The sequence below is a fragment of the Periplaneta americana genome, chromosome 2 (assembly GCF_040183065.1).
Source record: "Periplaneta americana isolate PAMFEO1 chromosome 2, P.americana_PAMFEO1_priV1, whole genome shotgun sequence".
In the NCBI taxonomy this organism is placed as follows: Eukaryota; Metazoa; Arthropoda; class Insecta; order Blattodea; family Blattidae; genus Periplaneta; species Periplaneta americana.
Window position 1 is genome coordinate 218,187,177 of NC_091118.1, and position 14,130 is coordinate 218,201,306.

Below are 14,130 nucleotides of genomic sequence, written 5' to 3' on the forward strand. Positions count from 1 at the left end.
ATTATTGAAATAAATTCCGGGTTCGTTACCGAGTGGGACACACTGTACCAGTGGCGGCTCATAAACATTTAATGCCTAGTGCCAGAGATAAAGACAAAAATAAACAGTAATAATAATGACTATTATTATTATTATCATTATTATTATTAATTATTATTATTATTAAACTCATCAAAATGTATACAACTGTACACACAATCCAGACAAATTTAGAGGGATAATGCACACTGTCAGTTAACAGACAAGCATTGCATCAATAATATACCGGTAACGTAATTTATTTATTTACTCGGTTATTTAACGAAGCTGTATCAACTACGAGATTATTTAGCGTCGATGGAATTGGTGATAATGATATGATATTTGGCGAGATGAGGCCGAGAATTCGCCATAGATTACCTGACATTTTCCTTATGATTGGGGAAAACCTCGGAAAAAACCCAACCGGGTAATCAGTTCAAGCTGGAATCGAACTTGCGCCTAAAAGCAACTCCGGATCGGCAGGTAAACGCCTTAGCCGACAGAGCTACGCCGGTGGCTTGTAACGTAATAGTAGGGGGAGTTGAAACATCAGTGATGTGGTAAACAATGATAGGAACATAGTCTGTAATCATTAGTTCCTTTTTTTTGTACATGGTACACTTTCAACATGCAGTCAAGCAACTCGTTTTGAATCAATACTAAATCTGTTGCTGCCTAAAATTTTATACAATTTATTATTCAATTTAAGACATTTCTGTTTTCTTCAACTTGCTCGTTGTGTTTTGCAATCGCGAGAGTGTAATATAAGTTTAACTGAATTTCAGTATTCTCTTTAACCAGCACAAACTGAAGACGTTAGTCATACGAACCTTTGATTTTTTGTGTTTCAGTTTATTCCTTAGCCCTAAGGGCCTGTACTACGACTCTCGGATAAAGTTCTAGTTTAAACTTATCCGGCAGATGGCATATTTATCCGGAAGTTGGGTTGTAATTGCGTACTACGACTTTTGGTTATGTGCAATCTGGAGGCTAAACTTCCAGATTAGCAATCCGGGAGGCAGAGTAGCAGATAGGCGTTATCCGGAGGTTGGAACTCGGTGTTGAAATCAAGATGGCTGCACGTCGTACAGCTGGTGATTTGAAGGATCAATTTAATTTTGATACTGATTCTGATGATGAGTTCTGGAGCAGATGCTTCGTTATATCAGAACAGCAAAACGAATTAGGCTGCGTCCAAATAATTTTGAAGAGTGGGATGACGAGAAATTTTTTAGACAGTTTCGAATAACGAAACCTACTACATGAAATCAATTATCAACTGAAACAAGACACAGCTCGTAAGTACACAGTTAATAATAAGCTACACTATTTCGGTAGGTATTACATCAATATTTTGTATATAATAGCACTATAATAATTATTTTGAAGTACAGTAACCTGTAATACAGTAGAAGTGAGGTTAGAATGTTGCTTCATGCAGGTGTTCTGTTGCCCTTACAAGGTATGAAGGTGATTGATATAATAATATAGGGCAACCTACAATAATAACAGTTTCAAAATACTTTTATATAAAAAATAATAACAGTATATAATATATCAAAATCCTTTATATGGTAAACTACCATTTCTTCACAATTGCGTTACGACTTTAAGATACAAATGTATTCACATATTTGGCTTCTAGTCAAGTCATATGTACCATAAACGAAAGAAAAATTGAGTGTCGACACCAATTTCCCAAATAAAGGTGGAAAGTTGCTGTGAAAGTGGAGTGCGGTGGAGAGGTACGGGTAGGCAGGATTGCTCTATCGAGATAGAAGGGTAGGCGGCAGGGAAGGGCAGCACATTCATTTCATTACTGTGTTTCCTTACTAATTAAAGGGAAAAGACAAGTTTTTCATAAGATCGAGTTAGTGGCAGTTAGGTTAGTATGATTTGCATATATTTACAATTGTCTAAAAAAAAAAAAAAAAAAAAAAAAAGTCAAAACTGCATCCAAACCTCTCTTCCAGGCTATCCTGTAGGGAGTCCTTGCCTTCTTTTGGTAACGCTATTGTAAAGATTTACCGGTAAAGGTGTAACCAAATCTGATTGTTTATACATTTTTCCAGAAATAATGCCTTACCTCCAATGGACCAACTACTACTGGTATTGAGATTCTATGCCACTGGGAGAACATTGACAACAGTAGGAGATTTTTGTGGGGTCCACGAAGTTACAGCAGGAACTGTTGTCAATCGAGCTAGTGCTGCACTTGCTGCTTGGTTTAATTGAAGTGATGACTTTTAATGCTTCATTGGGAGTAGTTTTATTTGCTCCAGTAATTAAGTGCAAGGCTTGTTTTTTTTCCACCCCAAGGGATTCTGTCTCTCTTTTTGATGCTGTTACGAATACTTCTGAATAGTATTTTAATACAGGTTTTATGTATATATTATAGGTCTTTATTAAAGTTTTCCTAGAACTGTTTCATTTTGTGTCTGCTAGTTGTTTAGTCAACTCTCCGAAGATAGATTGGAATACCAATAAGGCATCACTCATGAGACAACTGTCAGGAGATAATGTGGTAAGGTGGCAAGTTCCCTTCTCCTTCCTTGCATATATAGCTCACCAGTAGGAGTAGGCCTAACATATTTCACTAATCAGACTTAAGATATGCTTGCTATATACAGTATTATTATTTAACAAACTGTAACAGTTTATTGAATTTTAGACGTGACAGTTTTTCTTCATTTCCTGAAAGTTTTGGAATTGGCATTTATGTTTTGCAAGGGAGCTGTTTCATTCACGCTAGGCCTAGTGATTCATGTATGCAAACATATTCATATCGTTACTTTTTAAATATATTTTATTGCTTGGATCCCTCACAGTGATGTCTTAACAGGCTAAGATGATTCAAACACAAAGGTTTGATAAATACATTTTAAAAATTATGACCAGGTACACTGTAGGCTATTTAAAACAATAAAAATGCACTGTATCTGCAATTCAAATTTATTTTACATAAGCAAAATATGGTAAAACAACATTTTTCATGAGGCACATTAATTGAAGCGTCGGCTGGAACAACGTTATAAGTTATATTTGGTAAAATTTACAGGAGCTGCAAAAATGTGTATATGCGTACAACTTTGTTCTTATGAGGGTAGCAAACTTTTGAGTGGACAAATTTCACGTACTGCATTGATGGACAGTTGCAAGCCAAGGAGTATAGCAAGGTAACATGACATACAACATTATTACACGGAAACACACAGAATGAAAATTTTGTAACTTACAACGTTGTTCCAGCTGACGCTTCAATTGTATTCAGGTACTCTGTGAATGTGTACTTAAAACAAGAGAGATGCACTATAGCTGCAATTAAATTTAAAATTTATTTATTTATTTTGTGTGAACAAAACACGACATTTTTCAGGAGATACAATAAGCATAATCATTTATTACATCCACTGTCTCATTATATATGCTATGGTACATGTCATATTTACAAATTAATAATATACAGGCTAATACATAAGAGTACACAGTAACTGTAATTAAACACAACACAAATACATATGCAAATACACAAAACTTGGAAAACTGTGGCAGAGCCAACTTCAGCTATAAGCCCCATTTGTTAGAGATCTGCACGGGCCATAATTCTTAGGCCCGGCCCATCTCGGCCTGATCTGAACCAGACCCGAACCCAACCAGAAACCTTAGATTAGCTAATAATTATCACCTGACTCGAACCTAATCCTGAAGACTAGCAGATAAAGCAGAGGCCAGAGACCACAGGGATCAAGAACAGCTGCAAGAGATTATCACTCCATTAGAAGGATGAGAAGAAGTAATCTCCCAGTCATCCAGGTCAAACAAATCTGGTCAACAAAATTAAACATATTTTTTGTTAAAACATAAAGAATGGGTGATTATTGTAGCATTTACTTTCTGCCACTAATTGAAGATGTCCTTGTAGATAGACCACCCATTAAAGAGGAGGAAAAAGTAATGTAAAAACTCCAAATCTTACTTTTGATATTCCAAACCCCATCTCTTCGCAAACATGAGGATATGACTTACTTTTATTTCAAATCATTCTATGTTATAATGTTAGCATCCAACTTTCAACTAATGTATTTTTTAAAGAAATCACTGTAATCGTACTGAAGTTCATGAATTTCTAACATCTCAAGTAAAATTAAGTCAACATTAAACTTACAGTTCACAGATGGAGAAAGATTTTTCAATGTGGCTAATGCATTCCTCAGAGGCTTGCTTTTTCTTTCTTTCTTTTTGTTTTTAAGCACCCTTGGGGTGTAACTCGATCAGCTATTATCCCATTATCAGCTGAAATATTTAAGAGAGGGATATATGCTTATATTCAGACCTTTCTGGGTTTAGCCTACATTACCTACACTGAATAAACCAGTAATTTCACTTAAAACTTACTTTCATTACACTGTGTAAATACCCGTACAGTGGAAGACCTTCATCTGCTGCACCAGCTGACTCTGTAATATTTTAAGAGTGGAATTAATTCTTAAGATATTTAATTCTGGAGAAAGATGATGTTTTATCATAAATGTGTGGACACTTCAAAGTCAGCAGCTGTAACAGTATTGTATTTTCTAACGTGCTATTAATCCAAACTCATTTTTAACAATAAGAAAGTGAAGCTGCAATAAAAAAGAGAGAGAGAAAACCAAGCAAATAGTTCTATTGTAAATAGTGTGTAGTCAGTTTCTGTTTTACCTTATGAAAATATATTTTTCAGTTTTTCTGTACACAAGAAATCATTCACAAGTTTCAAAGTGAGAATCCTCACGGTAAAATTGAAATACAACTTAACATAATGTGGCCTAATCTAATTACAAACCCATTACAGAGAAATCTCAAAATAAATTCTTGAATTTAGTGTACTTTCTATTTTTAGGCTTACATTTATAAATTTCAAATTCCCACTCAAATCCCACATAATATTATAATACAATGATGTTTAATTTTTAAGACATCCATTTCTTGTGACCATTTCATCATTATGTACAATTTATATTTTAACATTTTTTTTTTTAACTTTTGCATCTAATTTATCTACTGCTTGCTGCAGATTTCATATAGTATGTGTGTTAGTTTTATTTTCAACATGTTGGCTGAAAATGTGTTTACATGTTACAGCTATTTCGGATTGGAAAAGTAAGCATCATACGTAGAATGTGAAAGAACGTTTTGTAGTATAAATCAAATTACCTGGAGATATTGTTGGGATGTCCAGTTTCACTTCAAAAACTAAAGAATTGCACTGTGAACCTGAATGGTACTGTAAATAAAAAAGAAATAATAGTATTATAATGTAATACCGACATTAAATTAAATTTGTATAACAATTTTCAAGAATCTAATATTTTGTTTTTATCTCTAAAGCTCATCATCTCTTCTTCTGACTCTTAATTCCTTACACACTAACCTCATTCGTGTTATTAGCTGCACTGGTATCAGTGGAACTTGGTTTAGTTACTACTTCGGCTGTAACAAAAGTAAGTAAATAAATAAATGAGTGAATGAATAAATAAATAAATAAATGAGTGAATGAATAAATAAATAAATAAATGAGTGAATGAATAAATAAATAAATAAAAAGAATTCAAACTTGTGTTATACAATTTCCTCTGCTTATTATGTAATAATTGTATAAATTAACATATAAGTGAACTTATGCATTGAATATGAATAAAAATCACTGAGAAATCACTCAATTGATAGGAGAATTAAATCACTTACCTTGGCTAAGTTTGGATTTGGTTTTGCTTCAGTTGGAGGGGCTCCAATTGTTTGTAGCCTGCATTGTCTCTCTGCAGCAGCAATTTTCTTTGTGTTCTTTTCCAAGAATTCAAATTTGCTTCTCAGCTGTTTTCAGGTCCTTGTATTTGTGCTGATATTACTATATTCTTCCCATGCTTCATTCTATATTGCTAAAAAGGAAGTAAAACTAGGTTAATTCCATATGCAACCTACAACATTAGAAAATATACTGTATTTCTCTTTTTCCCTTATCTAAGTTTCTATACCTAAATAAGCAAGAGCTTTTACTGGACGATTGTCAGTACAATATCAAACATATGACTATACTGTACATAGAAACTTTGGAAAAAACTTAATATCTTCTGTTTCTGTGTTAGTTTACGAGGTGTTGAATGTGCATTACAGTGAGTGATTATAGTCGAACTGGTAGCAGCAACAGATATTGCATTTTAGTGGAAACGTCTCTCCACCTCATGCTGTTCTTTTAAAAAATAATGTTAGGCCCTATCTATGATCGAATGGTATTATAGGCCTAATACAAAATATCCGCCCATTTACTAACAGTAAAATACGTAGGCCTAACATGCTGAAATATTGGTAATTTGCTAGGAACAGTGTACCTTGCTGTACTAATGTTGGTTAGAAATCCCAGGCCAAAAACATCATTCATTATTATCAGTATCAGTGAACTTTTCTTTTTAAACGAGTTACTGTGCCTTCGACCCATAATTTGAAGCCGTGAAGTACACTATTTCTAAAAAAAAATTACCGAAATAGGCCCTATTCACTAATAATGTAGGCTATACAACAAACTGAAAGCACACTTAATATTAATTACAATACAAAAATAATTGCCATCTACACTTCTTGTGCAGTTACACATGAATAAAACAATGATTATGGAGAAAAACGCACTTTTGCTGGAACCCGCACCCGTCCTCTTTAGGCCTACTAATTAAAACCAAAATACTATCGTATTGTAGGAATTATTACTATTCGAAAAGAAACATAACCTTTAAAATCTTACCTTTTGCTTCCATGTAAAGTTTCTTCATACAGTATGTGTAATTTTCTGTTCTTCACTCTGTTATTTTCTTGGCTGGAGCTTCAGTATTATAATAAATAATAACAATAACGCTTACAATAAAACCTCAAAATAAATAGTACCATATAAACACGGAATATAAACATGAAATACGCGGGGAAAGGTATACCAACGCAATAAATTTCACTACATTTTCAGTAACTTCATTGCCAACGTAATAAAAATGTTACTATATCTTCCGGATAACAATCCTGCAGTTAAAATCCGCTGGTAGTACAGAACAAAATATTTAACTTCCAGATTGCTAAACTGGAGTATACGAATCTGGAGCTTTAACAGGCGATCGTAGTACAGGCCCTAAGTGTAGTAAATCTGTAAGACCCCTTTTAACTATAGTTATAGTTACGTTCACCTTGGATCAGAACACACGGGAAACAGAAGAACACTTCTCCATTATCTCAACCAAACAACCAATTTTTTTATAGGCCTAATAAACATCCAAGTTGAATTTGCCAGATCTGTTAACTTTAGCACGTTGCTGTGAATATTTAAATGCCGTGTAAGTAAATTATTTAACAGGAATTTAGTTTTCATAATATGTTAATATTGAAAGCGGAGATTTTAATAAAGTGATAACTGAATTAATTTCTTCACAACTTACATAACACGACAACACTTCACAGGTTTACAGTTTCGCACTACAGTTAGAAATGTACTGAAATAAAAGCACTCTTAAACATAGTATTAAAAAAAAAAACCGCAAGGATTTTATTATCTTATTTTTGCGTCCTCCCCTCTAAGAAACTTATTAGACAAAGCGGGAGAACAGTAGAGAGTGCGAGGTGAGGGAGTGAGATAGTGAATGGGGTTGTATACAGCTACCCAAGCATTTAAAAACGAAAGCGGTGAACTGTGCCTGGCACATTTTAGATGCTGAAATGGACTGGAGAAGACGAAAATTGCGCGCGCATCCCATTATATTTCTTATGGGACGTAGTCCTGGCTCAGATCCATGCTGCAAACACTGGTTACAACGTGGTTGGTGGTAGTGCCATGGCACGATGGCACTGCCTCTAAAGCCGCCCCTGCCAGTGGCGGCTGAAGCCACTTCGTCTGAATAGTGCCAGAACACTCAAATCAGAAACGAAAAGTAACGATAATGTATCGTTTTATATCATAAATATTTTATATAAATAAAAACAATAATGATAATGATGATGATGATAATAATAATAATAGTAATAAAAGTTTTACTTACCATTATCATCATCGTCGTCATCATCATCATCATCATCATTGCCATAATAATAATAATAATAATAATAATAATAATATTATTATTATTATTATTATTATTATTATTATTATTATTATTATTATTATTGTTAAAGTCCAGAATAACAGAGAAGGTTTGGAATTGAACGGATTACATCAGCTCTTTGTTTATGCAGATGACGTGACTATATTAGGAGAAAGTCCACAAACGATTAGGGAAAACACGGGAATTTTACTGGAACAAGTAAAGAGATAGGTTTGAAAGTAAATGCCGAAAAGACAAAGTATATGATTATGTCTCGTGACCAGAATATTGTACGAAATGGAAATATAAAAATTGGAAATTTATCCTTTGAAGAGGTGGAAAATTTCAAATATCTTGGAGCAACGGTAACAAATATAAATGACACTCGGGAGGAAATTAAACGCAGAATAAATATGGGAAATATGTTTTATTATTCGGTCGAGAAGCTTCTATCATCCAGTCTGTTCTAAAAAAACCTGAAAGTTAGAATTGATAAAACAATTATATTACCGGTTCTTCTATATGGTTGTGAAACTTGGACTTTCACTTTGAGAGAGGAACAGAGGTTAAGGGTATTTGAGAATAAGATGCTAGGAAAATATTTGGCGCTAAGAGGGATGAAGTTACAGGAGTATGGAGAAAGTTACATAATGCAGAACTGCATGCATTTTATTCTTCACCTGACATAATTAGGAACATTAAATCCAGAAGTTTGAGATAGGCAGGGCATGTAGCACGTATGAGCGAATCCAGAAAAATACATATAGAGTGTTAGTTGGGAGGCCGGAGGGAATAAGACCTTTGGGGAGGCCGAGACGTAGATGGAAGGATAATATTGAAATGTATTTGAGGGAGGTGGGATATGATTGTAGAGACTGAATTAACCTTGCTCAGGATAGGGACCCATGGCGGGTCCATGTGAAGACGGCAATAAACCTCCAGGTTCCTTAAAAGTCATAAGTATTATTATTATTATATTAGGGTGTTTGATTAATATTGAAATATGTTAAAAAATGGAAGTGCATTATATTTTTTTCTATTTGCGTTTACTTGATTTGTGTTACCTCATCAGTCATCACTTTATTTGTATTTATTTCTACGAATTATGTTACCTAATTACTTAAATTTATCAGTAACATTACTCTTCACCAAAGAGAACATGGTTGTATGGAAGGCTAGTAATGTTATAAAATACGGGTAAATAAACATTATGTTCTTCAGTTAAAGATTCCACGTTTTATTGATTATTTTATCCACTTTCCGTAATAGTAAATAATTCTGTGTTATTTTTTAAGTTCTTTAGGCAGTGCATCATGAAACCCGTTTGTTTGTATCTTCTTTTTTACTTAACTGCAGTGTTTAACGTTTACCTCACATGTTAATTTATTAGCGGTTAGTATTATAAATTATTTTATCAATTTTATTTCGTCTGTTATATATAACAACACTGAAGGTTAAATAGGGCTTTCATATAAAACAACTGCGCAAATAGTTGTAATCACGCAAATAAAATTTGCAACCGCCATTTTGCAATGAAGAGACGCACTTTTTTTCTCGTCAATTGGCAAAGCGAAAGCACTTTAATACAACGCTTGTAAAACACTCAATATATCTAAACTTTAAATTTATCGCCACAAATTTGTACTCAGTACTGTACTCGGATCAACCGAGTAATGACGTCATAGTAACTGCTCCGAACCAAACCGCTCCGTCCCCAGCCTTACTCCTTATCGCATGCAAAATAATGGTAAAAAAACCTATCTCCAAGTAGTCATAAATAATACTATTTATCAGAGCTCTTTCATTTTTTTTAGTAATGTGTGTCTAAGCTTTAAAATAAAAAGAGGGTGGTTACTCTAGAGTAAATCTTTTTGCTTAAAATAATTTTTTAATTTAAACATTTTTTTAATATAAATTCCTTATATGCCTATGATTAGGTACACTCTATTCACTTATTATAGCACACATTGAATTGAAATTTCAGCCACCTGCTGCTAATAGAAGCTAAAACACACCTACTAAATTATTAATATATTTGAAATATTATGGGCATAGGGTTGAGATGAGCAGGGCATGTAGCACGTATGGGCGAATCCAGAAATGCATATATGCCCGGTTTCATCAACAGATGTTATAACTCTAACACGTTTCTTAATATGTGTTAAAATTTTTAACAATTTGTTATGACTCTTCCATTTCACCAACAATGAACCTATGGGTTCCTTAAAAGCCATTTGTAAGTAAAGGCTGGTTCACAATAAACCGGAAACGGAAACGACAATGGAACTATTAAAATGTGAGCATTCACAATTAACTTTCACGTTCCCGATCCCGGGCTCCAGCAGATTCTCGTTAATTGTGGAAGCTCACATTTATAAATACATTTATTTTAACAATATTTCCGTTCTTGTTTCCGTTCCAGGTTTATTGTGGACCAGCCTTAAGTAAGTATAGGGTTTATACTTGTACCGATCTTTATCGTCAAAATTATTATATATGTGATCAGGACTTCCACCACATGACAGAAACCCCCCATGCGGTCCTGGTATAGCTGATAACTTGCATCAGCTGGTCGCGTGGACGCCCATACTGGCAACGTGGCGTTGTAGTTCCAAGCTCGGCCACTAACAGTCATGTCCCATCTCTAAAACCCTATAGAAATGCCAAGGTAAGCCAAGTCAGGTGGAAACTGGAAAGACTAAAAAACTCAGTTAAGGATATCCTGTCAGAGGGTTAAAAAACCTTAATGACTTACAAAAATATTACGTAAACGAGATAGAGCGGAAAGAGACATAAGGCTCACTCAAAGGTCACTGTTTACTAAAATGGTTATCGCGGTACTTTACAAAAGTGGCTACCGGTATGGTAATATAGTCGATATGTGTCAGAGAAAGAACAATCTAATATGTTACTATAGTCAGCGATGTTTGCAATGGAGAGGGAAAGGAACTGGCCACTCTACCCTATTATCTTCTAGCTTAGTTGCCTCATAAGTGATACCTTATTGGTACAGTAATAAATAATCCGTGGCTTACAACCATTTAAGGGCCCAAAGCGACCACTGTGATACCAATAATAATAATAATAATAATAATAATAATAATAATAATAATAATAATAATTTTTTACGTTTAAAATGTTCTAAACTGCCATTCTGTTGACTGATGGTTTCTGCTCAGCTGCAGGACACACTCGAGTGTCAGTAGCAAGGCGATGATTTCTCAACCACGATAGCACAGAGACCGCGTTCCATTCTTTCATAGATTTGCAGATAATTTTAATAGTCATTAAACTAGGCAAGTGGGAGACTGTAAGCTTAGCCTACTTCTTTCACAAGTGGCTATGTCATCTATTGCGCTAAAGCCTCTTTCAGCTTCCGTGCTGCTAATGGTAATAGAATTTGTGATTTACTTTTGACGTGATGACATCTTATAATTCTGTCTGCCTGTGGGGTGCAGGGTTGCCAGATGTCCCGATTTGGCGGGACATGCCTCAATTTTCATATAAAAATCCTGAGTCCCGCTTCAATTAGGAGTCGGGATGCAAAAAGTCCCTCCTTTAGAAAATTAACATTACTTTTATAATTTTATCATTACCCTACTTAGTAATTATTTTCTTCTACATCTGCATAATTACATTAAATTTAAATAAATTTTCTCAACAATATACGTTTGCACATAGGAAAAATGAATATTTTGGCAAGTGTAAGGTTTGAGAAAGCCAATTCAGTATGAATACATTTCTAAACGTTTAGAAAGAGATGTTCATCAGAAATGAATGGCACAGAGAATGGAAGAAAGCCTGTTGAAAATGTCCTGTGATAAATATGTATATCAGCTCTGAAAATGTAGACTATACTGTATGTTAGATGATGGGTTTGGAGCAGTAATATGTTAAGCCACGAAAGAAATATAAAAAATTGTCATTGTAATCAGTTAATAAACATTGAAATTTAAATATTTTGTCACATGTGATGCTATCGTTTGGAATTTGTGCTTTACAATTAATAATAAACAGGTGGGGAAATCTATGAGACAGAACTGCTATCAAGTCATTAAGTTAATAATTTGACATAACATATTATTGCCACAAGCCCTTCGGAAAGATGCCAGAGAAACGTGATGTAACTTACAGCCAGATAAATATTTTATTACGATGTACTGAAGTACATATGATATTTCCGTGCAGAAATTCTGCGTCATCATATGATAAATATTGTTTTATACTTGGAAATCTATACTTAGAATATGTTTCTTTTTTATTAAAATTGCAATTTCGAGACAACTGCATGTACAGTCATGAAAATGTCAACTCTGCCCATAATCATATCATCATTCCTTTAAGACTAAACGTAAGTACTGTCTATGATAGAAAAAGAATGTCCCTCCTTGATAGATTTAAAACCTGGCAACCCTGGTGGGTGTAGGCTAGAAAAGTTTGCATAATGAAATACAATAGGAATATGAAGCGTTCGTATGATAGGAACTTCCTGATGGGTTTCAATTAGGTGGCAACGTTTGGGGATATCCTCCACTATGCGACTAGGTGTGCCAGATGGGAGAGATGTGCACAGGGTGGGAGGGAAGGAAGCTGATGGAGTACAATTTCAGGTGCTCAGACAACTTCAAGAAAGCGCTGTGATTACATGCGTTGTCCGATTCAGATACAATAAATGGCTTTCGTTTGTAAATAAACCTATTTTCCTGGACGAATAGTGATATTTAATCAGAAGTTTCGGTGTGGGTCTTGTGTGCGTAATTTTACTGGAAAATTAGCAGCAACATCGCATTACAATGGCAGAGTCACCCACGAAACGTGCTCAAACTGACAGATCAGATCAGAAAACTCAAGGAAGTCAGCTATGAGCGGAGCTGGACAGATCAGAAAGCCGAGCCCACCGGTATGATAAACACGTATTTCGAGAACTTTGCTGTTGTTCGTTGTTTACAGCCAAAGGTTTTCGTTTTGTTTTGGCTACAGTTAACTGCAAAGGGCCATTGTTCTTTCCTATTAAATTATCCACGAAATCTCGCAAATCATTAATATCAATGTTGAATTTCGAGATTATTTTCTATTTATTTTACTTGTTTTCCTCTCTAATCATGGCGATGTTAACTCTTCACAATTCCATGAATTTCGTTCTAATAAATCAAACAATCACATTACATTCTTATACATAAACAATATTCTTAGTTAATACAACACGTTACGCACCTGAACTTCTTCCTAAGACTGCTTTCGTTAACATTATGTATTAGGCGACATAAAAGAAATCAGTCTTAAAATGTTTAACTTAATAAAATAACTCCGGCATCACATAAAAACTTTTAGGCGACGTGGCGCTTGGGATTTGTCTACCCCTGACTTAAAACTACCTATAGATTTTGAGTCTTTGAACTTACTTGTTGCTGCTTCAAATCCAACCTTAGTACATATGTTCCCAAGGGGATTTGCATTTCGTTATGTTGTTAGTAGTTTTCAGAATCAGATGCAACTGTTGAACTTTCACCATCACGTTAATGAACTTTTGCACCTTCACTTTATCTAACAGACTAAGACCATGCTATAGAAAACCTATTATTACGATACCGAACAAATTTAGACAAACATTAATTAACGATAATAAAATAATACTACAATAGATCATCAACTGAATGAATGTGACTCGAACAAGACAGTAGCTGCCAACAATTATTATAGAAAGAAATCTTCAAAATTCCTATATTTCCAATCAACCACTTCAGCAGAATTAAAATACGATTAAATTAGAAAAAATACGTTTATTTCATTGATTTTTCCTTGGAAACCAGTGGCGTAGTGTAGCCTACACTTTTGTATGGGAACACCAAGACCTTCTGATGAGTGGGGAGAAAAATCAGCTATTAATTTGCGTATCATGGAATTGCGGTTCATTTATGTTTGAAATGAAGATGGATTCTATACAGAGTGAGTAAAAAGTATAGAACAATGGTTGTAACTTTCTAATAAAATTTCTAATTTTATGAAAAAACTATTTATA

The 14,130-nt window shown here is 34.3% G+C and overlaps 1 long non-coding RNA gene across 1 annotated transcript; it reads right to left on the reverse strand.

Moving 5' to 3' along the window:
• Nucleotides 1-3,705: 3,705 nt before the first annotated feature.
• LOC138695145 (uncharacterized) lies at nt 3,706-6,476 on the reverse strand. Its single transcript, XR_011331081.1, has 6 exons — nt 5,746-6,476; nt 5,432-5,490; nt 5,215-5,284; nt 4,417-4,478; nt 4,187-4,314; nt 3,706-3,845 (listed from the first exon to the last, which is right to left on the reverse strand). It is a non-coding gene; the product is annotated as an uncharacterized lncRNA (long non-coding RNA).
• Nucleotides 6,477-14,130: the final 7,654 nt, after the last annotated feature.